This window comes from Ranitomeya imitator, chromosome 2 (genome assembly GCF_032444005.1).
Source record: "Ranitomeya imitator isolate aRanImi1 chromosome 2, aRanImi1.pri, whole genome shotgun sequence".
NCBI classification, from domain to species: Eukaryota; Metazoa; Chordata; class Amphibia; order Anura; family Dendrobatidae; genus Ranitomeya; species Ranitomeya imitator.
The window spans coordinates 100,531,509-100,553,930 of NC_091283.1; the positions used below are offsets into that span (position 1 = coordinate 100,531,509).

At 44.4% G+C, this 22,422-nt stretch overlaps 1 protein-coding gene across 1 annotated transcript in view; it reads right to left on the reverse strand.

Annotated features, from left to right (window-relative positions):
- RNF128 (ring finger protein 128) overlaps window positions 1-22,422 on the reverse strand; it is a 264,575-nt gene that overhangs the window by 240,845 nt on the left and 1,308 nt on the right. The window lies entirely within an intron of this gene.

Genomic DNA, 22,422 nt, shown 5'->3' on the forward strand with positions numbered 1-22,422 from the left:
CTCTCGTCCCTTTCGCCTTAGCAGCAAAGTATACAGGGTGTATCCTGTTGTGCTGTGCGCTCGATTATTGTACACCCAGACTACTTCAGCCACGAACTCAGGCCACCGTATTTTCTGATCTTCCTCCAGTGTTCGGAGCATCTGAATCAATGTTCGATTGAAACTTTCGCAGGCTACATTCCCCTGAGAATGATAGGGCGTAGTCCTTGACTTCTCGATCCTGTACAAACGATGTAACTCCTCCATCACTCGACCCTGGAATCAAGCGCCTTGGTCAGAATGGATCTTCTTCAGGCACCTTATACCTGGATGAAGTCTCGACAAATGGCCTGCGCAGCTGATTCAGCAGTCTATTCTCGGCTCGGTGTCACCACAGCGAACTTGGTGAAGGGACCTGTCATCACTAGACAGTGTTCATACGCGAGATCTTACGGCCTAGTAGTCAATCATCAATAGCTCTAAGGGGGCAGAAGTCACCATGGTCTGCAGAGGGGTTCTCTGCTCTGGAGGTTTAGCAAGTTCACAGCTCCGACATCCTTGATAAGCCTCCTCTACTGCAGTCCTCAATCGGGGGGGGGGGGGGAATGATACACCAGCTTCTACAACCACTGGAACGTATTTTTGGACCAAAGTGAGCCCCACTCTCATGGGCCTCCATAGCCACCAAACAGATCAACTTCTCAGGGAGTACTACTTGCCAAGTAACCCCCAATTTCAGTACCAGCTGTACTCTTCTATATAGCAATCTATCTTCCAACTGGAGCCTCTCTCACTGTCTCGCAATCTGCAGAGCCCCTGGGGACAGGGCGTCTCTCATTCGCTGGCTGGGAAGTTGCTTCAGGGCCACCCACTGTCTCAGCTGGGGAAGTTCCTTATCTGCTTGCTGGAGTTGCACCCAGTGATCCCGAGGTCGTCCCAGCACCTGTTCTCCAGATGCCTCTCCAATCTGTCCCTGTGTCGCCACCAATGACTTGGTGAGGTCCTGAAAACCAGGAATCTCTTCTGCCTCCAATTATTCATCTCGGTCACGTTCAGACCACTCATGAGTCACTCTCGAGTGAGGATCAGCGTGCGCATTCTCGGCCCCGGCCTGATAAGCGATCTTGTACCGATACTTCGCCATGCGGGAAACCCATCGTTGTTCCAAGGACCCTAATTTTGCTTTTTCAGGTGGGCTAGAGGTTTATTATTGGTGCGTACCAGGACTTCAGACCCCGACAAATACTTTGACAACTTTTTGGTCATTGCCCACACCAACGCCAGCAGTTCCAACGTGAAAGGGCTGCAATTGTCCGGGCTCCGTTCTGAGTCGTAAAGAGACCGGCTCGTATAGGCTATCACTCGTTCCTTTCCTTCCTGCATTTGTAATAAAACGGCCTCCAGACCATGTAGGTTTTCATCAGTGTGAGGGATGAAGGGCTGTGAGAAATCCACGTAGGCGAGTATTGAGGCCTCGGACAAGGCCATCTTCAAGGCTCTGAACGCTTCCTCCTGGCCGGTTCCCCATTGGATAGCTCAATTTTTCCAACCAGATGGCACTCCCTTTAGTAGTTCCAGCAGTGGATTGGCGAGATGGGTGAAATTCTTTACAAACCTTCGATAGTACTCAGTAAGCCCCAGAAAGGCCTGAATGTCTTTTACGGTTTTTGGGGTGGGCCATTCTTGCACCGCTGCTATCTTTTCTCGCACTGGTCTCACTCCTTCAGCGGATACGATGTGTCCCAGGTACTCAATTTGATTGCGAAAAAGGTGTCATTTTTGGGGCATCCTATTAAACTCAAACAATCCCATGGGCAGTATAAACACTGTCTTCGGCCAGTCGTGTTCAGCCATGGGCACCTGCCAGTACCCGCTGGCCAGATCCAGGGACGAAAAATACTTTGCCTTTCCCAAGGCAGGCAATGATTCCTCAGTTCTGGGCAATGGATAGGAATCCCACACCTTACAAGCATTCAGTCGTCTATAGTCAACGCAGAAGCGCAGGGTTCCGTCTTTATTCTAAACTAGAAAAATGGGAGCTGCCCACGTGCTCTGACTCTCCCTTATGACTCCGCTCTGAAACATGTGAGCCAGCATCTCCTTCACTTCCTGGTCCATCTGAGGCGGTGTATGTCGATATCTTTTCTGGACTGGCGCAGCATGTCTCGTGGAAATCTCGTGAGCGATAGCCTGGGTGCACCCAAAGTCATCTTCATGGAGAGCGAATACCTTTTGGTAGCGCTCTAGTACAGTTTCCACCTGTTGCACCTGTTGTGGTGAGAGTCCCGTCAACTCGGCCTGCATCTGCTTCAAAATTCGACTACAGTCCTTCAGGTTTCCAGGTGGATGCTCTGGTGTCATTGTAATGGCTAGGGTCCATAGGTCTGCTTGCATTACTGCTAACTGTACAGCCTCTGGTTGCACCAACTCTTCTGGCATTCCTAGTACCCGAGCCACTTCACTCTTAGGTGGGAGAGTGAGATTATCTTCTCCCAGGTTGATGCACTGCACCACAATGTTACCATCATGGACTGTGGCTAATGTCTGAGCGACAAGGAGTCCTGGGGGTACCTGATCCACCAATGTTGGCTCTATCTGCACTTCACCCCCTCGAGAGGTGTACAGGCTCATACTAGCAATGTGAGCACCGTCTGACTAGGCAGTAGAATGAGTGTAGCAGCTGCAGGAATCATCACCTTTCCCAGACCTTTCCCTTCACTTGACATTTCCTGGGCCTGGGCAGCCCATATCAATTGCTGAAATACCTTTCTGTGGGAGGTTCATGGGCTCCAACAGTCCAGAAAGGCTTCTTGCTGCTCACTGATCAGGAGAGTTCTGATTTCTTTCAGTACATTCATCCCGAGAGTCACCACAGCCCCGCTGCTGACATCTCCGGCGACCAACACGAGTCCTTTTCGGCCAACATCCTTTCTGCACACTTTACTCTCCATCCAGACCACCCCTGCGTCCGGGATGGGCAACTGGTTGGCTGCCGTAAGTCTGATCACTGGGCCCCACTCTGGCAGTGACACTTCTGGAAAATGACGTCTAAAGTACGTTTCCGGCATGGTGGTCACTTGTGAACCAGTATCAATCAGGCAACGGACGGCTCGACCATTCACTTCAGCCCTGACGTTAGGACTCGTAGAACTCAAACTTTCAGGACTGTCACTCTCCTCCTTGGTCTCTCAGGCTCTGGGCGTCATTCCCGAGCCACTGAGCCCACTAGTTTAACAGCTGCCGAGATAGAGACTGTCCCTGTCCCTGACCTCAAGCAGCTTGGATTGTCTGTCTCTCCACTCTTTCTTCTTGATTTAAAAAGTCTAGTGTGAAGCATCCATAATCAATGATGGTTTCGGGAGCCATGTCATCTGCTGGTGTAGGTCCACTGTGTTTTATCAAGACTAAAGTCAGCGCAGCGTCTACCAGGAAATTTTAGAGCACTTCATGATTCCCTCTGCCGACAAGCTTTTTGGAGATGGGAATTTTTTCCTCCAGCAGGACTTGGCACCTGTCTGCACTGGCAAAAGTACCAATACCTGGTTCAAAAACAACAGTATCACTGTGCGTGATTGGCAGCAAACGTGTCTGACCTTAACCCCATAGATAATCTATGGGGTATTGTCAAGAGGAAGATGAGAGACACCAGACCCAACAATGCAGAGGAGCTGAAAGCTGCTAACAAAGCAACCTGGGCTTCCATAACACCTCAGCAGTGCCACAGAATGATCACCTCCATGCCACGCCGCATTGGTGCAGTAATTGATGCAAGAGGAGCCCCGTCCAAGTATTAAGTGCATTTACTGAACATACATTTCCGTAGGCCAACATTTCGGATGCTAAAATCATTTTTTCAAGCTGGTGTTATAAAGTATTCTGATTTACTGAGATAATGACTTTTGGGTTTTAATTGGCTGTAAGCCATAATCACCATTAACAGAAATAACTTGAAATAGATCACTCTGTTTGTAATGACTCTATCTAATATATGAGTTTCACTTTTTGTATTGAAGAACTGAAATAAATTAACTTTTTGATGATATTCTAATTTTGTGAGATGCACCTGTATATACAAGGATGGGGGATTTATATACGAGAAAGGGGCCCAGGATGGGAAAAATTTAGTACAGGATGGAAGAAATTAATACATAATAGGGACAACACATGTCTTTTTAGGATTTAGACTCATGGAGAGATTCAACTGTGATTACTGAAGTGCTGCACAATGACGCAATGTTATCTTTATACATAGGACTAAGTGTAAGTGATCTGAGGAAGTTTGTTGGGGATACAGATAAGTGGATGTTCCTACATGGGGGCTGCATGTTGAATGATTGCGCAGCGAAGGGGCTGCATATTGGGGGAGCTGAACAGGGAAAAGGATGATATTACGTGCGTGGGGCTGCATGGGGAAAGGGGTAATTTTGTGTGTGTGATGCTATGCGCTACACGCATGGGTAAGGGGGTAATATTATGCTTGGGCTGTGTGGGGAAGGGTTAGGGTTACTTGAATGGGGCTGTGTGCTGGGGGAGTGCCGCATGGGGAAGGTGGTGATGTTTGTAGCATCACGCAGACCACCAAACAAAGTAACATCACTGGGGAAAGTGTAATATGCGTATGTGGCTATGGTAAAGGAGTTGATGTTACTCAAGTGGGGCTGCATGCTGGATGCTGCATGGAGAAAGGGGTGATCTTAATGTATAAGTTGTTTTTTCGAAACTAAAACCTCATTATTCAAGATAAATTGCTGTTTTGGCAAATTGCGATAAATAATTTGGTTTTGAGTTGCAGCTTGGGCACTTGGTCTCTAAAAGGTTTGCCATCACTGTACTAAGGTATGGCACACACTTAGACTATGCCATAACCTTTTGATCAGTGTAGCATTCTTTGGAGGGAACATTGTTTAAGTATTTTATATTATTTTAGCACTATGTGGTAATATATTTATGCACTGTATGATGGAATCATGTGGACAGTGTATGGGAATATTCATGTATGAAGAATTGGGTGGTACAGTATGGTAAACCTCCAATGTACCCTAGTATTCCCAATTTTCCGACGTAGAGGTTAAGGCCGGTTTCACATGTCTGAAATTCACAGTCCGCGCCCAAGGTTCGAGTATTGATTTGGTTCTACGTGTGCAGTATCTGTATGTTGCCTATTTATCTATATTTCTTACTAATGCCCACAATAAAAGCCAACTACATCATGAAGACAGCTGGAACACGCACAAAGGTTACTACATAAGCCTGTAAACTGCCATGTCTACAATGATATTGATTTTCACCATATCTTTTGCCAGCCTTACAATTGGACATGCTTTTGTCTGAACAAATATAGAATACTTTGTCATAGAGAGAAATTAAAATCAATAAGACATCTCCGGAGAGGGGACATATCACCAACATATTTAACATATAGAATTAATTGAGGCTGGGAAACAGAGAAACTAATTATAAATGAAGAAGTGAGAAAGAGAGCAGATACTTCCATTTCCCTTGAAGTAGGAGCCCCCTGCAGTGTCCGGGTAATTACAGCATGAGATTTGCTGGGAAGGCACCATGGCTGAGATTCATTCAGGCAGAGGCGGGGAAGTATGTTCAAACCAAAGAACTTCCTCTGATCAAAGCACTGATCACAGTCCAGCTGGAGCCAGTGGTCAGCAATGAATATTGGGGTTTGCTTTGATCCAATATTGACGGAAAATATATTTCCGGCGTCGTAGGAAAGGGATGTACATAAAAGAATCCCTCACATCACTATAAGGCCAGCAGAAAGGATGATGCTATCCATGTCATATTTTATTTCTATAGACAGATAAAATCTCAACAAGAAACATGACGATGATATCTACCACCTGCGAACTCTAGGGGCGAAGATATCCCGAAGTTTAGGATAAAATTCAAACAGACCTAGCACATCCCACAACCAGCCCCCACATGAGCTCACCAAGGGGAGGTATGAGGGCGTGACCATGATTTCATAAAAAGCTAAATTTGGGTGTCTGTCTTCTTTCAGGAAGATTGCTAGTTTGCTGTGAGAGTGTTCCATTTTCTAAATCGGAGTGCTTCCTCCATAAAGATAAAAGTCATTCCTACATCATCAGGTTTAGTAATTCTCTATTGTTATTCCTTTTTATGGTATGTAATTGTATGTACCATATTGTTTTGTTCCCATTTTGTATCATCTTTATGAAAGATATACAAGCAATGCCTACCTTTCTGGATAAAATATATAAAATGTAATAACTGTGTTCCTCTTGCTCTGCAAACAGAACCCCTGAAGCCATACCCTACCTGTAACGGGTGTCCGATCGGCTGGTATAAAAGATAATTGGTGGCAGCTAGCAGTTCTATTTCTTATTGTGTCATTGGCAGTGACCGTACCGGGGTATATACATATATTTCAGGCATTGGAATCGAAGGTGTATATACCATACGCTCAATGTGGGTTCCCCAATAACCAGCATAATAGTGGAAGCAGCTGCGGCCTTGTCCATCACTCATCACCAGTCAATTGAGTAATAGTCCTGATGATTGGAGTCCTCTGACAAACTGGTGACAGTGGTGGGATCTCCCCGGTGTCATTCTTGAAGTACTTATTTAGCTCTAATGTAAAATTGTCAATCCTTGTCTTCTCTAACGCCTCATTCAGAGGTCAGTGATTTTTGTGGTATGCAAAAATGGCACTATTTTTCACCAGCGTTTTTTATCTGATCATCAGCGTATGGTGCATTTGTCAGTTTTTATTATTATGGTTTCGTCAGTGATTTTTTTTTTATAAGAAACGAAAAGTAGATTACAAAGCTTCTCCTGTTCATCACAATGTTATCCAGTTCAAGACCGGGCCATTTACAGCCTCCTTTCTTGACCAGACACATATTCAGGTATGTTCCCTTGTAACTGGGGCTGGTATATTAGCTCAAGTTACAGGGAAAATGCAACCTCTTGCAGGATCCATGGATGTTACAAATGATTTACATGATCCTTCTACAGCCACATACATGACTTACAGACTTCTGAATCAGTCTTAAATACACCTACATTGCATTGTTCTTTCATGCAACACTATGCATTATCCATTTAGCTTTTATGATGGCCCGATACTGGAAGGATTCACAGTCAGATACACAGTATGCCTCATGAAAAATATCAATATGTGAGGTTGAAAAATATGCCTTTCAAGCAATGGCTGAATATTTGGCTACTGCTGACTGGCAAGAGAGCCGAGTATATTGTAATACACAACAATGTGACTAGGTAAAGTTGAATGTCTACTTCAATCCACGGAAAAAATAATACAAAAGGTGCTACTCAAGTTACCTTGCAAAATCTTTACAAGAGACTTTAATGGATTTCTGAAATGCGTCACTGGAAAACAGTGAATGAAGTGAATGATGCATGTGTTTACTGCAGAGCATCAGGTAGCCCACAACCACCACTGATGGTTCTTTAGCAAAAGACAATTTATGATGGACCGTAAGATGGAAGAAGACATGCACTATTAAAGGGAACTTGTCCTGTCAAAAAATGATATTAACCTACAGATGTGGAGTTATCCTGTAATTTAATAGCTTTCTAACGCCAGGCCGCCAGCAGGAGGTGAACTTATTCCTTCCGGGTGTCTCCGGCTTTCAGTCACAGAGGCCCAGACAGTGCAGCTATATTTACCGCTCAGTACAAAGTGGGCAGTGGCTATAACCATGCCCCGGCACTGACTGACAGCCGGCTCAGCAGTGCATCAGTACCTGGGCGTTGTTACAGCTGCCGCTCACTATGAACTGAGTGGTGACTGATGCAGCTCAGGCCGCACCTCTGTGACTGAAAGTCAGAGGCTGCCAGGAGGAAAAAAGCTAATATCCTCACGGAAGCCAGGCGCTCGGTGTGGCATCCGCATGGCTTTAGAATGCTATTAAACTGCAGATTAACCTAATAACTGCAGGTTAATAGTGTTTGTTTTATATAAAAAGTTTTCTTTAAGCACCAGTTAAGATGCTAGACACAACTTACTACCATAAAAGTCTGGAATCAATATTGGCTACAAGAGATGCAATATACTAATTGTATGGTTCATCTGATTTTTTATATTATGCTGTATTTTGAGCATTGTTCTATCTTTTGTAGCCAGAGTCAGACTGGTTCAACAGATTACCAGAGGATTCTCCAGTGGAGCCAGGTTCTTCAAAATAGACCTAAAATGTCTATTAGAAGACAAGCCCTTTTGGAGCTGATAAGGACAATTCAGTCCATTGACAAAATCCTTAATTTCCTTTGGTAGACACAAGCCAAAAATACTTAACTACTACTATGTGGAGCAAGTGCTACTACCTAGTTCAGACAGCTTTTGTAATAATCATGTCAGTCATGTCTTGAAATTATGGACATGACTGTATGGAATCTGTCAGCAGGATTTCACCCCCCCATACTATTTATATGCACATGTATAGTCATGGCCGAAAGTGTTGGCACTCTTGAAATTGTTCCATAAAGTGAAGTATTTCTCCCAGAAAATTATTGCAATTTCAAATTAGACAGAATTTCACACAAAACCCCCAAAATGGGCTGGAGAAAATTGTTGAAACCTTTCCAAATTTGTAGGTAAACAATTATGTTTCAAGCATATGAGGCTCGTTCACACTCACCTATGGCAAGTAACAGCTGTGGGCAATATGAAAATCACATCTGAAATCAGATTAAAAAAAAAAGTAGAAGTTGACAATCTTTGCTTTGTGTGTCTGTGTGTCACACTAAGCATGGAGAACACAGAGGGGAGAAGATAACTATCTGAGGACTTGAGAATCAAAATTGTCAAACAATATCAACAATCTCAAAGGTACAAGTCCATCTCCAGAGATCTTGATGTTCATTTGTCCACAGTGGGCAACATAATCAAGAAGTTTATGTGACGCCCAGGAGACCGGGATACCCAGCACCGGACCAATGGAGTCTGTCTCTTGAGGGGGATGTCACGGGTGGCTTGACCCGGTGCTGTGGCCTCAGGCAATGCACAGTGTAAGGGGTATCATGAGGGGACAGGCACTTACTTGATCAGCAGCAGGTTCTCCCAGCGGTGACGATCCTGATCCTGGATAGATGGCTATTGTCCAAATGAAAGACTGAGGCACTGAAACGTTTAACCAGTTTACTTTAACATAAAAGGATTTACAACCAGTCCTGTCACCGGAGTCTGTATGGGAACTCTGAGTTACTTTGACCCTGCCGGGGTCTTCGCCTCTTATTGTGCGCAATTTCTGTGTGGCCCTGCTGCTGTATGTGAACTGGCTGCCGGCCCAATCTGTCTCCTCCGGGTCCTGGTTCGACGGGCAACCCGAGTCCTTTTATCGGTTTACCCCCTCTGGGAGTACCGCTGAACTCTGTGTCTGTTGCTGCATCCGACCCTAGTGAAGCTGATATCACCTCACGTTTTTCCGGTTGCTGTATTATATATAATGAATACAGCCACGGATCCGGTATCCGTCTTTGCGCCTGTTCTGGGTAGTGATTAATGCTACCCGGTTCTCACAATGTCCTTTTTCTCTATCCCTCTTCTCCTCAGGCCGGTGATTTAGGCCTGGTAACAGTCACAGGGCTGTTAGAGATTCAACTGTATGACCTCTCACTATCAGCTCCTTGGCCCAACTGCCATTTCTTCTCTCAGACCAGAATGGATCAAGGGGAGTCTCTGGAGCTCCCCCTTCTGGCCGGAGGAGGTAGTGCAGTCTTGCTATTTTAGTATTTGTACTTACTGTCAGTAACTATTTTTGTGGCAAATACCCCTAGGGGTGCCACATTCCCCCTTAGTTAAGAACAGTACTCCGGGACTGTGGGACAATAACATTTTGAAATAACAATTAATATGTACAGAGTCTTAAAAATGAAAAGTTACAAAAACCACTCAAGGAAACAACAATACAGTTCTGTAAAAAGTCACTTCAAATAGCGTCCATTAATACAGTTCTATCCTTGAAGGTATTAGGAACGGCACTGTACTTAGTGTCCAGGAATTTAGTTCCATTTTTCCAACGGAGTTATCAATATAAAGTCTAAAGAAAGTTCAAAAAGAGCAAAAAGCAAAGTTCAAAAAGCAGTCTTTCCGGAGCTTTGATTTAGTGCCTCCGGGCTGATCAAAAGTTCAAGAATATGCAATAAGTTCATACAGACAAGTCTCTGTAGGCACTGGGCTTAAACGTTGCAGACTGATAGCAATGACTATACTACATTTTCTGTTTAACTATATACGGCATAACATATATACAATTCACATTATGAGCTTTATAGTTGGTAATCTGCATACCTGGCCGGTAATTGACCCTGGGTACTACGCTGTGATCTACGTAATAGCGGTGTCTCTTCATGTGGTGTACTACTGTCTACTGCGGATGTAGTATCTGCCCGCTCTGCTAAAGATAATTCCACGACTATGGAGTTGGCAAGTCCACCGTGAATGGGATTACTCTGACCAGGAATCTGTTCTTCCTGGCCTGGAACCTCCTGTAGTACGGGGTCAGCCTCTTCCTGTCTTGGGACTTCTGGTATTGGGTTCGGTGTTGGGTAAAAGGCCACCATGGGAACCACTACTGCACCATGGTATGTTAGTAGGGTTTTGGGAAAGTCTCCTATACAGGTGTGATACACTTCCTCTTCTTTTTCCTTTACTGGTTGAACCTGTATGGGTTGAATAACTTCTGGTTCTGGCTGGACAACGTCTGGCTCTTTCAATGCTTCCGGACATAATTTAAGATTGTCTCTTGACACTAGTACAGATGTTAAGCCTCCGTTTTTGCTAATGAGACACATTTTAGGATTATCCACTCTTGTTGGTAAAACTGTGTAGGGTACGGCTTCCCACTGATTGTCCAGTTTATTGGTTCGACGATTTCTCTTGAGCACTTGGTCACCCGGTCTTAATGGGGTCGCTAGAGCATTCTGGTTGAAAGTTCGCTCTTGTCTTTCTCTAGTTTGCTGAAGGCTTCTTTCCACACTCTCTTGCACTTGGCGATACTGCTTTTGCCGTATGATATCCCCATTGGAGTCTTGAACTTCTGCGTCTGGTTTCAGAATTCCCATTTCTAGATCGATTGGTAATTGGCCGGGTCTTGCACGCATAAGGTAAGCTGGGGTGCAGTTGGTGGAGCTCACCGGGACATGATTATACAGATCCACCAAGTCAGGCAATTTCTCTGGCCATTGATTCCTTTCTGTCTCAGGTAAAGTCTTTAGTAGGTCTATTACAATATGGTTCATCTTCTCGCATAAGCCGTTTGTTTGTGGATGATAGGCCGTCGTCCGGATCTTTTTCCAACCATACATATTACAGAATTCTCTGAAGATCTCTGATTCAAAGGCTGTACCTTGGTCGGTGAGAACCTGTTCCGGATATCCATGGGGTCTACAAAAGTATGTTTGGAACGCTTTGGCTGCTATTTTTGCTGTCAGATCTTTTACGGGTACTACTACCAAGAAGCGTGAATAATGGTCCACGATGGTCAAGGCATAGACATAGCCGGACCGGCTTGGTGTCAACTTCACGTGGTCTATGGCTACAAGTTCAAGTGGTTGTTTGGTGATTATGGGCTGCAGTGGTGCTCTTTGGTTCTTTTGATCGTTTCTTCTGAGGTTGCACGGGCCACAATTTCTGCACCACTGTTCGATTGATTTTCTCATCCCGACCCAATAAAATCTTTCTCTTAGAAGTACTTCTAACTTTTTCCAACCAAAGTGACCAGCACCATTATGGTAAGCTTCGAGGACCATCTTGACATCTTGTTTAGGCACGATAATCTGCCAAACCAATTCATGTGTTTTCGGATTGGTGTACCTTCTACAGAGCTTCCCTTGATACAGGAACATTTTGCCTCTCTCTTTCCAGAGTTGATGCGTCTCTTCTGGGGCATCCTCATCGGGATATGCACTTTGCTCAGTCAGCAGTTCCTTCACCAACTTCACAGCCGGATTGCTGTCTTGGGTGTCAGCCCATCTATGGTGTGCTAACGGATTAAAATTCACCTCTTGTTGTTTCTGATAGGTACTTGACTGATGATGTTTTGCCTTGGGATGATGGAAGGCTGGTAGTTCAATTTCTTCAAGCTCCTCCGTTTCTTCTTCTACATCTCTCAAGTGTGGCATCCGGGATAGGGCATCGGCATTTCCATTCTTGCGACCTGCTCGATACTTGATCTTGAAGTTGTAATTAGATAACCGGGCTATCCATCGCTGTTCTAACGCACCTAATTTGGCTGTGTCCAGGTGGGTCAACGGATTGTTGTCAGTATAGACAATAAATTCTGCAGCGGCCAGATAGTGTTTGAAACGCTCCGTCACAGCCCAAACTACTGCCAGTAGTTCCAATTTGAAGGAGCTGTAATTTTCTGAATTTCTTTCAGTAGGCCGGAGCTTTCTACTTGCAAAGGCGATGACTTTCTCCCGACCTTCTTGCTTTTGTGACAGCACCGCTCCTAGTCCCACATTACTGGCATCGGTGTAGAGGATGAAAGGTTTATGGTAATCTGGGTATGCCAGAACCTCTTCTCCGGTTAGTGCCTTCTTTAGTTGTTCAAAGGAGTCTTCCCTTTCGTCGTTCCACTGAAAAGGAGGGTTTCGGTTTGAAGGTTTCTTCGTCTGCCCTACCAAGGTGTCTTGCAAGGGTGCTGCCAACTTGGTAAATCCTTTTATAAATCTGCGATAGTAACCCACCAATCCCAGGAATTGTCTCACTTCTTTTGCGCTGGTAGGTCTTGGCCAATCCCTTATGGCGCTTATTTTCTCGGGATCTGGTGCTACTCCCTCCGAACTCACGATGTGTCCCAGGTACTGTACCTTTGGCTTGAGAAGGTGACATTTGGATGGCTTGACTTTCATGCCATACCTGGATAAGGCTTCGAACACTTCTGCCAGGTCTATTAAGTGTTGTTCGTAAGTCTTTGAGTAGACGATCACATCATCTAGGTACAGGAGGACGGTCTCGAAGTTCTTGTGTCCGAGGCAGCATTCCATCAGCCGCTGGAAGGTACCGGATGCGTTGCAGAGTCCGAACGGCATGCGATTAAATTCACATAGACCCATTGGTGTGGTGAATGCCGTCTTTTCCTTATCTCTCTCAGCCACAGGGACTTGCCAATACCCGCTTGTTAAGTCTAAGGTGGAAAAATAATTAGCAGATTTCAAAGCAGTTAAGGACTCTTCTATCCTAGGCAAGGGGTAGGCGTCTTTATGGGTGATGTTATTAATCTTCCGGTAGTCTACGCACATTCTCATGGTTCCGTCCTTTTTTTTGACAATCACTAGAGGGGCCGCCCAGGGGCTACAGCTGTCTCTTATTACCCCGGCCTGTTTCATTTCCCTCAGCATATCTTTTGCACATTGATAGTGAGCGGGCGGTATGGGTCTATATCTTTCTTTTATTGGGGGATGGTCACCTGTGGGGATTGTGTGTTCTACCCCTTCTATCCGTCCGAGGTCCGATGGGTGTTTACTGAAGACTTGTTCATATTCCGTCACTAGCCTATACACCCCTTGTTTTTGATGGGTAGGTGTTGAATTTATGCCCACGTGTAGCTGTTGGCACCAATCCTCCATTTCTCCATCTGAGCCATTGCCTTCCACCTGACAGGTTGGTTCTAAGGGCTCAATGGTTGTGATGGCATTGTGGTCAACAGTATATAGCTTTGCCATTGTAGCATACCTTGGCAAAGTGACCTCTTCCTCTCCACAGTTCAAAAGTCGTACCGGCACTCGTCCCCGGTGTACCTCGACTATCCCTCGTGCTGTGAGTATAGTGGGCCTGCTGTCGGTGTACACTGGTTCTATTAAGGCTTGATAATCTCGTCCCTTAGTACCAATGGCTGCTCTACACCATACCAGCATTTCTGTTTTTGGTGGGATTACAATAGACGTTGGATCACTTACCCTCACACTGCCGATTTCTCCACCTGCAACTTCTACCTGTTGCCTTAACATCAATACTTTTATTTCCCTCCGGAGAACTCTCTGCTGGCAGGATTGGGCAGTTTCAGCAATTTGCTGTAAGACAGAAATGACTTCGGAAAAGCAGTTCTCTAACACATTCATTCCTATCAATACAGTTGGTTCACAGTTCCGCCGGTCAACATCAACAACAATTATACCCTGTTTCTTCAGTTCTACTTTACCAATCTTTATGGTTATCTCCCTGAATCCTAGTTTCGGTACCAACTTACCATTACTGGCCCATATATCTAGTTCAACATCAGAGGGCCCTTTATCAATATCTGCATCAGCCCAGTACCTCTTATAAAGGATATACGGTATAGATGAAATCTGGGAACCTGTGTCCAGCAAAGCGTTGAGGGGAATTCCGTCCAGCACGATAGGGATAATGGGTCGTCCTCCGATGTACCTGTCGTGCCAGGGTGTTGGGCCTTGAAAGTTCATTCCTGCGAAGCGGCCCGCATTCCCAGGGGATTCCCGTTTAAATCACAATCTCGTGCAAAGTGGCCCGGCTGCTGGCAACGGCGGCAAATGGGCTGTCCATCCGGTTGGTAGCGGTCGCGGGGTCGTCCTCTCCATGTCGGGTATCTCCGGGGTCTCATCCATGGAACATCCTCTCTACCGTTTGCCAACTCCATCTTGTGTCCTCTCATCTCCTGCATGGTTTTAGCCATTGAAGCAACAACATCAGCTAAAGAGTCAAGCTTTTGTTGAAGAGCCTCATTAGTACTGGGCCCCAGGGGCTTAGCAATGGCCCCAGACATAGCTGATGTCACTGGCACTCCCTGTTGTTGAGGTGCCTCTGCCATGGGTTGCGCAGGATCCTGATCCCGAGGTGCCTCTGCCAGCTGGAGACGTATAGCGCTCTCCTTTAATTGGGCAAATGTCAATTCAGGGTTCTTAAAAACAAGCATGCTCACATGCCCCCGGTGAGAAGGGGTGTAGAGTCCCTCAATAAATTGATCTCTTAGCAGTTTATCCGCTCCGGTGTTAAAAATGGGTTCAGCCAGTGTAAGTGATTTAAGGGCTTCCTGCAGGTTTAAGGCAAAGTCTCTCACGCCCTCATTAGCTTTTTGTTTGCAACTAAAGAATCGTATTTTAGCTTTGCTGCTGGCCGTGGTTTCAAATGTAGCTTTTAATCCAGCAAATATGCGTTCAACAGTGCCTTTTAGATCAGCTGCCCATGCTGTGACTTCTCGCTTAGCATGGCCACTTAACTGCATCATCAGGAGACTAACACGCTGAACTTCACCCACAGGGAACATGTCAAAATGGGCCATCATCTTTTCTCTGAAATCGTCAAGGGTATTAGGCTCACCTTCATACATTGGAAGCCATGGGCCACCCGGGGTATATGGCATCAGCACCGGCATGATGGGCGCCACTCCTTGCACCGCTGCGCTGCCGGACTCTCTATTGACACTCTGTCTTTCAGCTGCATTAGCGTTGCCGAGTGCTGCGGCGTCTCCGTGCTGCGACATACTGTGCCCCCTTAGTTAATCCGGACCCTTCCGGTCCTCCGCTTCCGTCGGGATAGTGTAGATTCGTTCCGCTGTGCAGCAGGATCGATTTTCCCCTTGCTCTGATGTCAGAGCGCTCAGCTTGGTGCCGCCCACAATGACACGCCCCCTGCTGCTCCCACCCACCGCGCTCTGTAATGGCGGATTCTGAAGTTTTTCAGTTAGACTGGGGCTCAGGTGATGGCGTAGCTCAATTAACAGTCTCGTGCCTAACGGTTATGAAGTGATTACCTCAGGGGATGGCGGCCATCTTTACTCCATTATAACCAATGGGGAAAAGTCACTTTCAATAGTTTTCAATGGGGAATGGATTTTTCTTTAATAAAGTCAATTTTCAAGATTTTTCATCCCAGTTTTCACAGTTTTGGGCTCCAATCACGGCACACAATACCCGGTATACGGGCTGGCTAGATCCTGTTCGTGACGCCAATTGTGATGCCCAGGAGACCGCGATACCCAGCACCGGACCAATGGAGTCTGTCTCTTGAGGGGGATGTCACGGGTGGCTTGACCCGGTGCTGTGGCCTCAGGCAATGCACAGTGTAAGGGGTATCATGAGGGGACAGGCACTTAATTGATCAGCAGCAGGTTCTCCCAGCGGTGACGATCCTGATCCTGGATAGATGGCTATTGTCCAAATGAAAGACTGAGGCACTGAAACGTTTAACCAGTTTACTTTAACATAAAAGGATTTACAACCAGTCCTGTCACCGGAGTCTGTATGGGAACTCTGAGTTACTTTGACCCTGCCGGGGTCTTCGCCTCTTATTGTGCGCAATTTCTGTGTGGCCCTGCTGCTGTATGTGAACTGGCTGCCGGCCCAATCTGTCTCCTCCGGGTCCTGGTTCGACGGGCAACCCGAGTCCTTTTATCGGTTTACCCCCTCCGGGAGTACCGCTGAACTCTGTGTCTGTTGCTGCATCCGACCCTAGTGAAGCTGATATCACCTCACGTTTTTCCGGTTGCTGTATTATATATAATGAATACAGCCACGGATCCGGTATCCGTCTTTGCGCCTGTTCTGGGTAGTGATTAATGCTACCCGGTTCTCACAATGTCCTTTTTCTCTATCCCTCTTCTCCTCAGGCCGGTGATTTAGGCCTGGTAACAGTCACAGGGCTGTTAGAGATTCAACTGTATGACCTCTCACTATCAGCTCCTTGGCCCAACTGCCATTTCTTCTCTCAGACCAGAATGGATCAAGGGGAGTCTCTGGAGCTCCCCCTTCTGGCCGGAAGAGGTAGTGCAGTCTTGCTATTTTAGTATTTGTACTTACTGTCAGTAACTATTTTTGTGGCAAATACCCCTAGGGGTGCCACATTTACAACCCCTGGCACTGTAGCTAATAACCCTGCACATGGATGGCACAGGAAAATTAAATTAATGAAAAGTTGTAAAGCAGGATAGTCCAGATGATGGATAAGCAGCACCAATCAAATTCCAAAGAAATTCAAGCTGTTGTGCAGGCTCAGGGTCTATCAATGTCAGCGCGAGCTATCCATCGACATTTGAATTAAATGAAACGCTACGGCAGGAGACCAAGAAGGCTCCACTGCTGATCAGAGAAATAAAAAAGCTAAACTGCAGTTTGCCAAAATGTACATGAGTAAGCCAAAATCCTTCTGGGAAAGAGTCTTGTGGACAGATGACACCAAGAAAGAGCTTATTGGTAAAGCACATTATTCTGTTCATTGAAATGGAATGAGGCCTACAAAGAAAAGAACTCAGTACCTACTGTCAAATATGATGGAGGTTCAAAGATGTTTTGGGGTTGTTTTGCTGCTTCTGCACTGGGTGCCTTGACTGTTTGCAAAGAATCATGAAATCTGAAGATTACCAAAAGAATTTTAGGCTGAAATGTAGTTTCCAGTGTTAGAAAGTTGGGTTTGTATCCTAGGTCATGGGTCATTCAGCAGGACAATGACCCCAAGCATACTTCAAGAAGCACAAAGAAAGGAATGGAAGCAAAGTGCTGGAGAGTTCTGAAGTGGCCAGCAACGAATCCAGATCTAAATCCTATTGAACACCGGAGGAGAGATATTAAAATTGCTGTTGGGAAAAGGCGCCTTCAAATATGAGAGACCTGGAGCAGTTTGCAAAAGAAGAGTGGTCCAAAATTCCAGTTGAGAGGTGCAAGAAGCTTGTTGATGGTTATAGGAAGCGATTGATTGCAGTTATTTATTCCAAAGGGTGTGTAACCAAATATTAAGTGCAGAGTGCCATCAATTTAGTCATGCCCATTTTGGGGGTTTTATAAGAAATTATGCCCAATGACTTTTTTAGCTGTTTTTTTTTTTGTGTGGCTCTAATACACAGAAAGAACATTTGTATTACAAAACATATGTAACTGCAATAATTTTGGGGGAGAAATATTTGAATTTCTGGAACAATTTCAAGGGTGCTAACACTTTCGGCCATGACTGTATATGTTCATATAAATAGCTTGTAGAAGCTCCTCACAAGCCTCTGTAAATCCGACTCTATTCTCTGCCGAGCGCTCCCGCTTGACTCCATTGATGTGTAACTTCATGCACAGGAGCTGTCAGTCAAGCAGGAACAGGCGGTTCTGGGCAGGGAATAGAGCTGAGGCACATGCTCATATAAATAGTTTGGAAGAGTGAAATCCTGCAGACAAATTCCGTTTAAAAGGGTTGTCACACAAAAACACCTAGCAAATATCCACAGTATGTAAAATTTATAGTGACCTTACCAATGGTCATGAGAACATGGATCTTAAGTACAGTACTTGCTTGGGAGGATCTTAAATGGAGCGACATTCGCATTTCTGCTCCATTCGTAGTCTATAGAATGAGATGAATAAGGCACTTTTCTCTAGAGTTTTGCTTATTCTTCCGTTCACTGTCATATCCAGACAGCGTCCATTCATCCCAATCCCATCAGACTAATAATATTCGGAATACATTTTTCTGTTTAGGAGTCTAAACTATCAGGAGATATCCTGATTGTACAAGTAGTACACAAATGTAGGGATACCATCTATCAGGCTATATGTGTAATTATATAACCAGCATGGTCAAGATTTCTGTGATTGGTAAAAATCAGTATGGAGTAAGTATGTTCTGGTACCGCTATATATTTACAAAGCCTTATCAATATATTAAGGTTTCCCTACAGTGGCATGTTAAAAGTTTGGACACCCCTGGCCAAAATTACTGTTACTGTGAACAATTAATTAAGTTGCAGATGAAATGATCTCTAAAAGGCCTGAAGGTACAGATGACACATTTATTTTGCATTTTAGGCAAAAAAAAAAATATTTTCATCTTTTACATTTTTAAAATTACACAAAGGAAAATGGACCAATGCAAAATTGTTGGCACCCTCGGAGACTTGTGTTCTCTGATAACTTTGACCAAGGTTTCAGACCTTAATTTATCTGTTAGGGTTATGGCTTGTTCACTATCATTGTTAGGAAAGGCCAGGTGATGCAAATTTCCCAGCTTTATGAAACTCAGCCTCCTCTAACCTTGTACCAAAAAACAGTAGCCATGGGTTTTTCTAAGCAGCTGCCTACCACTCTGAATGTAAAAATGATGCAGGTCCACAAAGCAAGAGAAGGCTATAAGAAGATAGCAAAGCATTTTCAAGTTGCCTTTTTCCTCAGTTCAAATTAAAATTAAGAAATTGCAATTAACACGAATAGTGGAGGTTAAGATAAGGTCTGGTGGCGAATCAAAATCTCTGCTTGACTGCAAAAGACCTTCAGAAAGATTTAGCTGACTCTGTAGTTGTGGTACATTGTTCTACTGTTCAGAGGCACCTGCACAAATATGGCCTTCATGGAAGAGTCATAAGAAGAAAACCTCTCCTGCGCTTTCACAATAAAATTCAGGGTCAGAGGAATGCAAAAGAACATCTAAACAAACCTGTTGCAGTTTGGAAACAAGTCCTGAGGACCGATGAGGTTAAAATAGAACTCTTTGGCCACAATGATCAAAGGTATTTGTGGAGGAGTAAAGGAAACATAATTTCAGGAAAAGAACATCTTGAAAACCATTCAGCATGGGGCTGGATTAATCAGGCTTTGGGGTTGTTGCAGCCGATGGCACTGGGAATATTTCAGTTGTAGAGGATTCAATGAAATGGATTCAGTGAAATTTCAACAAATTCTTGATGCAAACATAGCACCATCAGCAAAAAAGCTGAAGTTGAAACTTGGATAGCTTCTACAAAAGGATAATGCCACTAAACATGTCAAAATCTACAATAATCCACTTCAAAAGGTGCAATATGAAGGTTTTACAATGTTCCTCACAATCTCCTGATTTGATCATTGAAAATCTATGGCTAGACCTCAAAATAGCAGAGGATGGAAGATGACCCAGCAATCTCACAGTGCTGGAAGGCTTTTTCAAGGAAGAATAGATGAAAATTCCTCAAACAAGAATTGTAAAACTCTTGGCTGGCTACAAAAACGCTTACAAGCTGGGATATTTTCAAAAGGGAGTGCGATTAGGTACTAACCATGCAGGGTGGCCAAATTTTTGCATTGGCCCATTTTTCTTTTTGTAATTTTTAAAATGTAAAAGATGAAAATATATATTTTTATTTTTGCCTAAAATACAAAGGAAATGTGTCATCTTTAACTTTAGGCCTTTTAGAGATCATTTCATCTTCAACTTGATTAATTGTTCACAATAACAGTAAATTTGACCAAGAGAGTTTTCGTTCATAGGTAACCTACCTCTGTGACTCCCAAAGATCTTAAAAATTAAGGAGATAGGAGGCTAGTCTAGTGTGGTTTTCTACTGTGGAGCAATTTCGTAGCCACCTGCTGTACAGGGAACTGGAACATGATCCTGTTCAAGTAAATAGAGACTGTGCTGCAGTTCCCCCGCATAGCATTGGGTGCCGCTGTACAGGAAAGATTTAGAAGAGAATGTAGTGCCAAACATGGCATGCAAACTCTATGTCTAGGAAAGTTGGGGTCCTAGTGGCCAAAGCACCACTGGTCATAAAGTGATGGCATAGAAATCTATAACTACTTCATAGAAGGGAAAATTGATTTAAAGGGGTTGTCCAGGCCTTATATATTGTTGATCTATCTGTACAGGGTGGCTGTGGGGATTTTGTACATGGCACCCCTATTCAGCTAATATATCTGCTTTGACAATAGCATAGTGTAAGCAATGTACAGAGTATAACAGCAACTCCATAAATTGTTTAGTGACCATTCACATGATTGGGAGATAAACAACAGTGATCAGCAGCGGCCATTAAACTATTGTGTTCCTCTCTGTACATTATTTACATCTGGCTATTTACAGAGCAGATATCAACTGATGGGGTTGTCAGGTGATGGTCCCCCACCGATTGCATATTGGTCCTACAGATAGGTCATCAATTATTAATATTAATAAAAATACTTCTTTTTAAACCGTAATACTCCTTTGAACACAGCCCTTACAAGCTCTTTGCTGTAGAGCTTGCAAGTGCTGCTCTGACGATGGCCAGTGATCCGGTGCTCCTCCAATGTTGCAAAGGAAAAGTTTCCTATGTTTGTAACACGTGAGAGCGCACAGATGAATTGTCAATCATCAGGAGTGCACCGTTCCCCGGGATGTCAGGAGGCAGGCAAGCAGTGAACTAACAAATACAGAAGATGTGGCAACCCCCTAAAGTTTAATTGTCAGTGTTACCAACACTTACATGGTTTCGGTCTTTGAATTTGCGCCATTTTTGGTAGCTACAGGACAAACGTTATGGAAATAAAGTAAGGAAGAACATACAGTTAGGTCCATATATATTTGGACAGATAAAACATTTTTCTAATTTTGGTTATAGACATTACCACGATGAATTTTAAACAAAACAATTCAGGTGCAGTTGAAATTCAGACTTTCAGCTTTCATTTGAGGGTATCCAAATTAAAATTGGATGAAGGGTTTAGGAGTTTCAGCTCCTTAACATGTGCCACCCTGTTTTTAAAGGGACCAAAAGTAATTGGACAATTGACTCCATGGCTATTTCATGGAAAGGTGTGGGCAATCCCTTCGTTATGTCATTCTCAATTAAGCAGATAAAAGGCCAGGAGTTGATTTGAGGTGTGGTGCTTGCATTTGGAAGGTTTTGCTGTGAAGTAAACATGCCGTCAGAGGAGCTCTCCATGCAGGTGAAACAAGCCATCCTTAAGCTGTGAAAACAGAAAAAACCCATCCGAGAAATTGCTACAATATTAGGAGTGGCAAAATCTACAGTTTGGTACATCCTGAGAAAGAAAGAAAGCACTGGTGAACTCATCAATGCAAAAAGACCTGGGCGCCCATGGAAGACAACATTGGTGGATGATCGCAGAATAATCTCCATGGTGAAGAGAAACCCCTTCACAAGAGCCAACCAAGTGACCAACACTCTCCAGGAGGTCGGCGTATCAATATCCAAATCTACCATAAAGAGAAGACTGCATGAAAGTAAATACAGAGGGTTAACTGCATGGTGCAAGCCTCTCATAAGCAACAAGAATAAAAAGGCTAGAATGGACTTTGCTAAAAAACATCTAAAAAAGCCAGCACAGTTCTAGAAGAACATTCTTTGGACAGATGAAACCAAGATCAACCTCTACCAGAATGGTGGAAAGAGAAAAGTATGGCGAAGGCGTGGTACAGCTCATGATCCAAAGCATGCCCCATCATCTGTAAAACACGGCGGAGGCAGCGTGATGGCTTGGGCATCCTTGGCTGCCAGTGGCACTGGGTCACTAGTGTTTATTGATGATGTGACACAGGACAGAAGCAGCCAAATGAATTCTGAGGTATTCAGAGACATATTGTGTGCTCAGATCCAGCCAAGTGCAGCAAAACCTATTGTCCATTTGTAGTATGAAACGACGACCAATAACCCAAAACATAAAGCCAAAGCAACCCAGGAGTTTATTAAAGCAAAGAAGTGGAATATTCTTGAATGGCCAAGTCAGTCACCTGATCTCAACCCAATTGAG